The 10,274-nt window shown below is 38.3% G+C and overlaps 1 pseudogene; it reads left to right on the top strand.

The window, feature by feature from the left end:
* Window positions 1–7,495, top strand: part of LOC102482070 (uncharacterized) — a 12,647-nt pseudogene extending 5,152 nt beyond the window's left edge.
* Window positions 7,496–10,274: the final 2,779 nt, after the last annotated feature.

The raw sequence follows: 10,274 nt of genomic DNA, 5'->3' as shown, positions 1-10,274 counted from the left end.
GAAAAGTGCTTGCACATCGATGTTTATTGCAGCACTATTCATGATTGCTAAGACATGGAACCAACCCAAATGTCCCCATATGGATGAATGGATTGAAAAACTGTGCCACATATACTCTATGGAATACTATTCAGCCATAAATACCCTGGCTTTTGACAGAAAGTGGAAGAATATAGAAGATCTACTGCTGAGTGAAGCAAGCCAGACTATGAAGGAGAGACATTATATGTCCCCACTTAATATATACCGAGTGTCTGCACTTTATGACTGAAACTGATTGACCTAAGGTTGTACAGACACAAGAGATGGGGGTTAGTGCCAGAAGTGGTGTGTGTAGAGAAGCGGGACCTAAGGAAGGACATTTGAAGGAGGGATACAGAGGCAGAGCATTGATGGGATGGGGAGGTGTGGTGTTATCTGTTGAAGATATTTTGATCAACTGGACTGGGTAGAAATGTTCACATATTGAAATGTTCACATTGTAAGCTAAATAATGTGGTTGAATGTATATAAAAATTAAAAAATAAATTAATTAATAAAAAACAAACTATCTGAGGACCAGCAGATGATGTAATGGTTACAACACTGGACTCCCACACAGTAGACCATGGTTCTATTCTCAGATGCAGAGGCTTAAAACTCCCACAGGGCACGTATGCATGCGTGTTCAAAATCCTGAGAGGAGAATGGAGAAGAAGGGATATCCCCATGGCCATCCCCCAGGGCGTAATTTCTCACTTTTTGTTTCTCTACCTGTGTGTCTCCAGCAAGTGCATATGCCCTATAGCAAAAGATCTCTTAAAAAAAAAAAAAAGGCAATATCTGTATATGGTTTAGTAAATTCCTAGATGCAGCAGTAGCACTGGCCAAAATCCCCATGGCAAATTAAGAACAGCAGGCAGTCATCACTGGGTAGGCCATTATATGCTATAAGGGAAGAAAGGGCTGAAAAAGGTCCCACTTTTTGTCACTTTCTCTCTGTTCAAACCATAGCATATATCAAAGCTATCACAAAGTTTTCCAATATAGAAGTTAACCTTGGATATAACTTCCAAATCCAAAGCCTTGTCTTTTCTTATAGAATATAGACATATAGGTGCTATGATTTATGCAAACTGCATTTTGACCATAAAGAGAGAGTTTCCTGTGATTTGGTATAACAACCGTCAGAAAGCATCTAGTGTAAGTACTATCATAATTTCAACATTTGTCAGAAGTGACCAAACATGGCAGACAAATTTCTCATTGTTTTAAAGTGTGTTCATACCACAATGCAGTTTCATTACAAAAAATGCTTAATGTGAAATATGCATTTCATTTTCAGAAAATGGAATAATAGAATCACACAGAAAAATAACAAAAAGACAATAATTACCTTCCTTTAATTTTTCTGTAACTAGCTGGTGTGATCAAGACTGATATAATAGGTAGATGTATACACACACAGATTTCCTTTCTTTGAACATTGAAATGATGATATCAACATGAATTGAACTAAAAAATGTAATTTCAAGAAATAAAATTATTATTCATGTAATATATTTAAATTAATTTGTAAAATAATCTCAGAAGCTTACTTGTAGCTTGACATCAGTTTTTTTTTTTTTTTTTGGAGAGATTTTCACTGTAGGCATGCGCTCGCCAGACAGTAGAGACAGAAAGCGAGAAATCACCCCCCAGGGGGGATGGTCACGCCGCAATCCCTTCTCCTCCATTCTCCTCTCGGGATCTTGGGCACGCACGCACACGCGCCCGGCGTGAGTTTTAAGCCACCGGGTCCGGGACACGAACCGCGGTCCACTACGTGGGAGTCCAGCGACATAGCCATTACGCTAACTGCTGGTTCCCAGTTTTTTAAAAATCTTTATCACATTTTAAAGGACATAAAATAGAGGGTTTAGAGAAAGTTATAATCAAATTTGAGGCCTCCACCAACTATTTGTTAGCATTTTTTTCTAAAGGCTACTACTTTTCATTTCTTTTCTCTAGCTCTAATGAGTGATTAAAGCAGTAGCATCGCACTGAAAACTTCAGGCTAATATTTACCCATTAAATGCTGTGTTATCAACTGGAAGATGGGTATAAGTCCTCACAAAACTCTCTTTCAACTTTTTGTGCCTTCTACTGTTAGATATTTTTAGGAATAATAGGTGTATCTATCCAGTAGTTCTCAGTATTTATTTTTATTCAGTAGTTCTCAGTATTTATTTTGGGGTGAAAATGAGAGGAGGTCCTTTTTGATTAGAACAGGGCTTTTCCACAAAGTTCCCATAAAATGTTCATAATTGATCCTATGAAAATTGTTATATATAAACTACATTTGAGAAAAATTAATGTTAAACACATATTAAAAAGTCCTCTCAGGAATGTAAAATGGTCCTGCCACTTTGAAAATGATCTGGCAGTTACTTACATGGTTAAACATAGGGTTATAACATGACCCAGTAATTCCACTCTAAGGCACATACTCAATAGAAGTGAAAATAAATATCCATACACAGACTTTGACATGAATGCTCATATTGGCACAATTCCTCAGGGACAAAAAAAGGAGAAACAGCTCAAATGTCCATCAACTAATGAGTGGATAAACAGAATGTGACATATTCATACAATTGAATATTATTTGACCATTTAAAGAAATGAAGCACCAATACATGATGTAACATAGGTAAACCTTGAAAACATTATTCTAACTGAAAGAAGCCAGACATAGAAAGCCACGTACTATATGATTCTTCTATATTATACTTCCAGAACAAGCAAATTCATTGAAACAAAAAATAAGTTAGTGGTCAGTACACAGGTCAATTGATTTGGAGGAATGGGAAGGAATGAATCTTTGAAGGAGCCCCTAACCTATTCTGCCTCCTCCAATGGCTACCACTCCCCTGGTTTTCATCATCAGTGCAGGCTTTTGGTTTTGAAGGTTGCTGTGGAGCTGCAGAGGTGGGTGATGGAAATAAAAGAAATTAAAGTGTAACAAAGTTAACTGTTCTTTCCAAGATTTAGCTACTTTTCTTGAATAAATGACCTCAAATTGATATAAGCCTTTAGTTTAATTGTAGAGTTCTGAAAAAGTTGATTCTTAATCATTCTGCTAGTTCCTCATTATTTTATGGCAGAGGAATTTTTCATGATCCTTACTCTGCCATTTTTGCTGGTGTCCTGGGGATTCCTCAGGGGGTGATAAACATTTTCTGGTAGCATATAGCAGTGGCCAACAGATCAGGAGATGACTGCCATTGAAATTGGCTATACTCACAGATCCCAAGAGGAAAGAACACTGGGGAGTATGGTAGGGAGGAGCACAGAGAAGCACCAAGGTCAGAAGTATGAGGCAGGGCAAACAGATTTATGATTGGCTAGTTTGAACATTTTAGTGCTATCCCAGACCTACAGATTTAAGATGAAATGTGTCAAAAAGAAGATAAGAATATTAAATGTGTTAATGTTGTATAATGAACTGTATCTTTGAACTTCGAATTTCCTTCAGATTGTTCCTGTGAATCCAAATTTCCAATACAGACAATCTCAAAATGTTTCTGATGAGTTCATCTACTTTGATCCTATTGATGTGGAAGTTAGGGAAGAGGTCCAAAGACAAAAACAACAGAAACTAACTATGGTCTCAAGTCAATACACCCAAGAAGGTATCCATCAGAGGGACATGGGGATTATCAGACAGGTGCTGATGATTACTAATCCTTCCCCTTACCCCCTTGTTCCCCCTCTTCCCCTCCCCAAACTAAAGAGTTAGAGAGCATTGCTCTTGTAAGACCAGAAAACTTCATAGCGTCTTTGCCTAGAAAAAATGCCAGTTAAGTCTCCAGGGTTCCCAATGCATAGGCATTATAGGAATTGCCAGTCCAGAGGAAAGGAGGAAAGGCACTACAATACTTGCTGGAGTGCTTGGAAAGGGGGAGCTAGATGATACAGAAATTTCAACTGTGAAATTCACTGGGCTTATACATCTAGAGGCTTTAATAAATAAATGTTCTTCATCCTCAGAATACAGTTGCCCACAAACCCCAAGAAATCTGTGGTTGAAATCTCCAGAAAATGCAGAGTCCTCAAGAAGCCAAGACCTGGAAGTAGCAAGAAGCATATATCCTTATAGAGAAAGATCCATCTACCAGCGCTCCTGGGCAGAGTTCTTTGAAGCACCACTCAACAGTGAGGGGCTCCACATTCTCCAACCTATTCCTACTGAAGAGGAGAGAGACCTTGGCTTCCTCCAGCTAACACTAGAGGAAGAGCATCAAAAAACCATTCCTCCCAGTAGTCATGATCTACCTGTTTTGGAAGGTCCTTTCCCATTGTTGCCCCAGTGTTGTCCTAAGCAGCAGCACAGTCACAGCCTGCCATGATACAATGATGGAAAGAGACAAAAATTAAATGTACTTGAGTTAACACCAAATCCAGAGGAGACACACTGCTTCTTCCCAAGTGACCATAACTTGCTCACAGGAGATAAGATTTCTTAACTTGATGTAACTACTTTTGTAGATTATGTACAATTTTCCAAAGAAGTGGACTTTCATCATTAAATTTATTTTCAAACTCACCACCTGGAAATCTCTTTCTATTCCAGAAGGCACTTGCTGCTGCTGCTTTTTTTTTTTTTAAGAGGTTTTTGCTATAGGGTGCATGTGCTTGCCAGAATGACAGAGAGAGACAGAACATGAGAAATGACCTCCAGAGGGGATGGCCATGCCACAATCCCTTCTCCTCCGTTCTCCTCTCAGGATCTTAGGCACGCACACACACACACGTGTCCTGCATGAGTTTAAGCCACCACGTCCAGGACTCAAACCACAGTCGACTACATGGGAGTCCAGCAACGTTGCCATTATGCCAACTGCTGGTCCCCACATTTGCATCTTCTAAGAGAACTGGTGACTGCTCTACAATTTGAAGTCTTATATTCAGTGATTACAATCTGATTTAAGATGGATAAATCCAATCAGACATCAGTTAGTAAAGAGGAAAAAATAAACTCTTAAAATATACACATTTGTTATGACATCAGAAGAAATATTACTTCCAGCTAGGTGAGTAATTTTGAGAAAATGACTTCCCTTCATCCTATCAGTTTAAAATCCATAGAATGGAAAAATGCACTCTTTAACATAACCAAAACCCAGTAACTAAGTGATAGGAGCTTAGATTAGAAAATAAATAGGATAATGGATAAAATCCATTTATCTGTTTGTGGAAATTTAGGTTGATTCCATGTCTTAGCAATCGTAAATAATGTTGCAATGAATATAACTGTGCAAGCGCTTTTCCAACTGAGCATTCTCCTGTCCTTTGAGTAGATACCCAGGAGTGGAATTGCTGGATTATGTGGTAGTTCTATTTGAAGGTCTCTGAGAAACCTCCATATTGTTCTCCAGAGTGGCTGGATCAATTTACATTCCCATCAACAGTGTAGGAGTGTCCTCCTTTCACCACATCCCCTTCAGCACTTATCATTATTTGTTTTTTAATCATTGCCATTATGACAGGAGTTAGGTGGTATCTCATTGTGGTTGTGGATGCTGAGCATTTTTTCATATGCTTTTTGACTGTTTATATGTCATCCTTAGAGAGTAGTTTATTCAGCTCATTTTCCCATTTTTTAATTGGGTTAATCGTTTTCTTCTGGGTAAGCTGCTTGAGTTCCCTGTGTATTCTGTTTATCAATCCCTTATCTGAGGCACAGTTAACAAAAATTCTCTCCCATTCCGAGGGTTTTCAATTTACACTAATTATGGTGTCCTTTGCTGTGCAGAAACTTCTTAATCTGATGTAATCCCACCTGTCCATTTTGGGGATTATTGCTTGTGCTTTGGCCATCTTGCTTAAGAAGTCTTTGCCTACCCCAATGTCTCCCAGAATTTCCTCAGTGTTTTCCAGTAGTAGTTTTTTTCTTTTTCTTTTTTTTTTTTTTGAGAGGTTTTCGCTATAGGGCGCATGCGCTCGCCAGACAGAGAACCGTGGTCGACTACGTGGGAATCCAGCGACATAGCCATTACGCTAACTGCTGGTTCCCCCAGTAGTAGTTTTATAGTTTTAGGTTTTAGGTTCAGATCTTTGATACATTTTTTGCTTTGAGTTTTGTTATTTGTGAAAGACAGGGATTCAGTTTCGTCTTTCTGCAGGTGGGTACCTAGTTTTTCCAGCACCATTGGCTAAAGTTTTCTTTTTCCCAATGAATTGACTGGTATAATTCATGAAAATCAATTGGCTGTAAGCTTTGGGATTTATTTCTGGGGTTTCTATTCTATGCCATTGGCCCATCTGTTTGTTTTTGTACCAATACCATGGTACATGCACTCACGAGAGAGAGAGAGAGAAAGAAAGCAAGAAGTTACTCCTCAGGAAGTATGGCCATGCCACAATCTCTTATCCTCCACTCTCCTTTTGGACATACACGCACACACACCCTTGCATGAGTCTCAAGCCCCTGGGTTCAGAATACAAACCCCAGTCGACCACGTGGAAGTCCAGAGCCTGAGCTACTACACTCACTACCTGCTGGCCCCAGAGACTGAAATGTAAGTATAACAGAAAGTCAACCCATATCACTTCATTTTTTGAAATGTTCATAAACCTTTGGAATGTTCAAAAAATCTTACATCCAATACCTTCCTCAAAATTTCTGCAAATTTCTGAATGCTTCCATTTTCATGGTTGCTCCTCCCTCTGATTTCATATTTTTTACACATTCATTATTTCATTCATTTCTTATACTACAAAAGAAATAAAATTGAATACTTATCCTCTTTATTCCTGTAAGCTCTTCAGCCACCCATCTTTTGTTCCCTCAAACAGTTTATCAGGATAGTAAGTTAAACAAAGTTACATACTATGGTAATATTGCAATATGATTTTAATGCCCTACTAAGGAGTATGGATAGGAATCAAACTTGGAAATAAGTATGTCATTCTTATTCACATTTTCATCTCAAAACAGAAGTCGATCTTTAACTATTTAAAACCTTTTTATTTTGTCTTTTAGAGAATGCAAAGAAAAAGACAGCATTGCAAAAAGTTGCAAAACGGCTATTTTGTCAGGTTCTGAAGAAAATCCTGCTACCATACCAATCCAAGCTTTGAGAATTCTTCAGTAATGTTTGATTAGCTTGGAATTCCTGAAGATAATACTGGAATTCCAGAGGGCAATGTTAGAAGTCCCAGGAATAATGTCAGTATCCCCATGGTTGATATTGACATTCCCAGGGATCATTCTGGAGTTCCCAAGGCTAATGCTGGAGCTCCTGTGGGTAATGTTGAGGTTCTCACAGATAATGCTGGAGTTCCCTTGGGTAATCATGGAGTCCCAAGGGGCAATGATGGAGTCTTCTTGGGTAATCTTGAAGTTCCTAGAGGCAATGGTGGAGTTCCCAGGGGCAGTGGTGCTGGAGTTCCCACGGGTAATGTCAAAAGTCTCAGGCATGATGTTGAAACTTTCAGACATATTGTATCTTCTCCTCCTACTGAGCTCTGAAAAATAGGTGAACACCATTTATAAACACTGACACCTTACAAAGTAGTACTGATTAAACACACACACACACACACACACACACAAGACACTTAACATTATTACAATGTTATACCAAATATTACAACTCAATATAGTAAGTGGAACATATAAATTCAAAATGCATAAATAAATATATAGATACATTTACTATATTTGACTTTTGTCAAAATTTTTGGGAATAGATTGGAGTTCACTTACCAGTTTATTCTAAATGGAAGTCATTAATTACCTGTTAAATAATTCAGTTGGAAAGTTGAATTGTGGAGGGGATGCTTACTTCTTCAAAGTCTCATATTCTGCTTGGTAAAGACATACAGTGTCTTTATCACTAAAAAATACACTAACTAACCTCTAAATAAGATTGTACATCTCCCAACAACTTCAGGTCTTCTTGGAATTTTTGATGGGCAAATGGAAGTGATCTCATAGTTATCAGCAGTTATCTCGTTGATACCTGCTTCACATCCAAGAAATTTACTGACTAAAAGCTAAGGAACCAGGAGATTTGACAGAAGATTTTGAATACAGTACATCTCTGAAATATCCAGATAGGACTTCTGAAGAAAGCTCACTAACAAGACTATTGACAGACCAGCAGTTGGCGTAATGACTATGTCGCTGGACTTCCACGTAGTCAACCGTGGTTTGAGTCCCAGACCTGGTGGCTTAAACTCAAACTTGGACACGTGTGTGTGTGTGCACAAGATCCCGAGAGGAGAATAGAGGAGAAGGGATTGTGGCGTGGCCACCACCACCCCCCCCCCGAGGAGGGGGTCATTTTCTGTTTCTCTGTCTCTCTCTGTCTTTCAGGAGAGCACACATGTGCCCTATAGCAAAAAGCTCTCCAAAAAGAAGAAGAAGTGTATCTACAAGACTATTGAAATACATCTACTTTTTTGCGATGTGTGTCTGACAAAATTGTAAATATATACTGGAAGCCTTAAAAATATAAGGAGACAAACAACTGTAGAACTGTATATAGTATAAGTGGTTGTGATGTAAATAATATAAGTAAGACAACACTAACAGCACCACATAATGCCTAAAATACTGCATGCTAAAACAATATTTTTGTTTTGAAAATCAATTTTTGTTATTCTTCCCAGCTACCAAATTAGTTTTGCATAAAAATATATAGGACAAAATTATTGAAATATTTTACTAAATTACTAAATAGAATGCCCTTCTCAGAGAGAAGGGGACACTTTTTATTAGCCTAGATGATCATCATGGTATTCAAAATATTTAATCATAGTAATCTATAAAAATTAGTTTTAAAAAACATATATTTCATAAATCACTTGAGATAAAGTAAGGTAATGAGACTAACTCATGAACTATATGGAGAAAATAATATCATTATTTTCTATTCATATAAAATATAAATTTTGTCCAGAATTTTAGTGCATGTGGGCCACTATTAAATTTGTACATTTAAATTTTCAGCTTTCCTGAATAGTGGTAGCTGTTGTTTTTACAAAACCAAGGGAAATTTCAATTATTATCACCTCACCCCTTATTATGTATCTTACCATGCAGTACAAGGGGTGGTAACCTGTGGTCTGAGGGCAAACTCTTGCCTACTCCCAGGATCAATCCAGCCTTTCTGGAAGGAGGTAAAGAGGCTGGCTAGCCATTCTCTCTTCATTCCCCCTGGTTCTGCAGGTTCTTACTGAACCAGGGACTTGGCCTCAGAAGGAAAGCAAAGGTAGTGAGATTTTTCTTACCATGCAGTACAAGGGGTGGTAACCTGTGGTCTGAGGGCAAACTCTTGCCTACTCCCAGGATCAATCCAGCCTTTCTGGAAGGAGGTAAAGAGGCTGGCTAGCCATTCTCTCTTCATTCCCCCTGGTTCTGCAGGTTCTTACTGAACCAGGGACTTGGCCTCAGAAGGAAAGCAAAGGTAGTGAGATTTTTTTCTTCTACTTTTTTACCAGCCCAGAAGATGGGGTACCATTTTGGACTTGAATAGCCTGAATCTTATATAAGGTGGCAAAACCACAGAAGTAATGGAAGGATACAGGCTGCCATACTTCAGTTACCTGTAAATGCCTTACAAAAAAAAAAAAAAAAGATAGTTCACCTTGTTTAACAAATAGTCTACTCTACATGCTCTTTTGTCACACTGACTTTGTGAAACAGAACTATTGCATTTCGAACTTTCAAAGGGAACCATCTTTTAGTGTAAAAAGAGGAAAGCAGGGTGGAAATTCAGACATGACTTACTAAGAACTAACATTTATCAGAAAGCAAGTGAAAAGAAGGGCAGCAAATAGAATTATGGTCAATTATATATAATGCTAATATATAATTGAGAATAGTCACAAAAATACCACCATCAACAACAAAACCCTGTTATGTGAGTGTTATTCCTCATGCTTTAGGATCCATTAATTTTGGGTATTGTGTAAGTATAAAAAAAATTAGTAAAATGGCTGGCCGCTTCTTCTTTGTAAAAATTTAAGAAATTAAATGAAACTAAGTTATAGAATCAAATGTACAGATGGCCTAAAAAGATCATTCTCTCTCTTTGTGGAAGAAGCAGATGCAGGTGGCATGGAGCGCTGGAGGCCAGCTCTGCTCCTGACTCACTGCTGTTTACTCCCACAGAGGAACAAGTCGGTCAGGAAGCCACACCGCAACCATGACCTTTTTTTTTTGGAGAGGTTTTTGCTATAGGGCGCATGCACTTGCCAGACAGACAGACATAGAGACAGAAAGCGAGAAATCACCCCCCAGG

This window comes from Tupaia chinensis, unplaced genomic scaffold, assembly GCF_000334495.1.
Source record: "Tupaia chinensis unplaced genomic scaffold, TupChi_1.0 Scaffold143610_2, whole genome shotgun sequence".
In the NCBI taxonomy this organism is placed as follows: domain Eukaryota; kingdom Metazoa; phylum Chordata; class Mammalia; order Scandentia; family Tupaiidae; genus Tupaia; species Tupaia belangeri.
The sequence above is the reverse complement of the archived record's forward strand: the minus strand, read 5'-3'. Positions and strand labels throughout refer to the sequence as shown.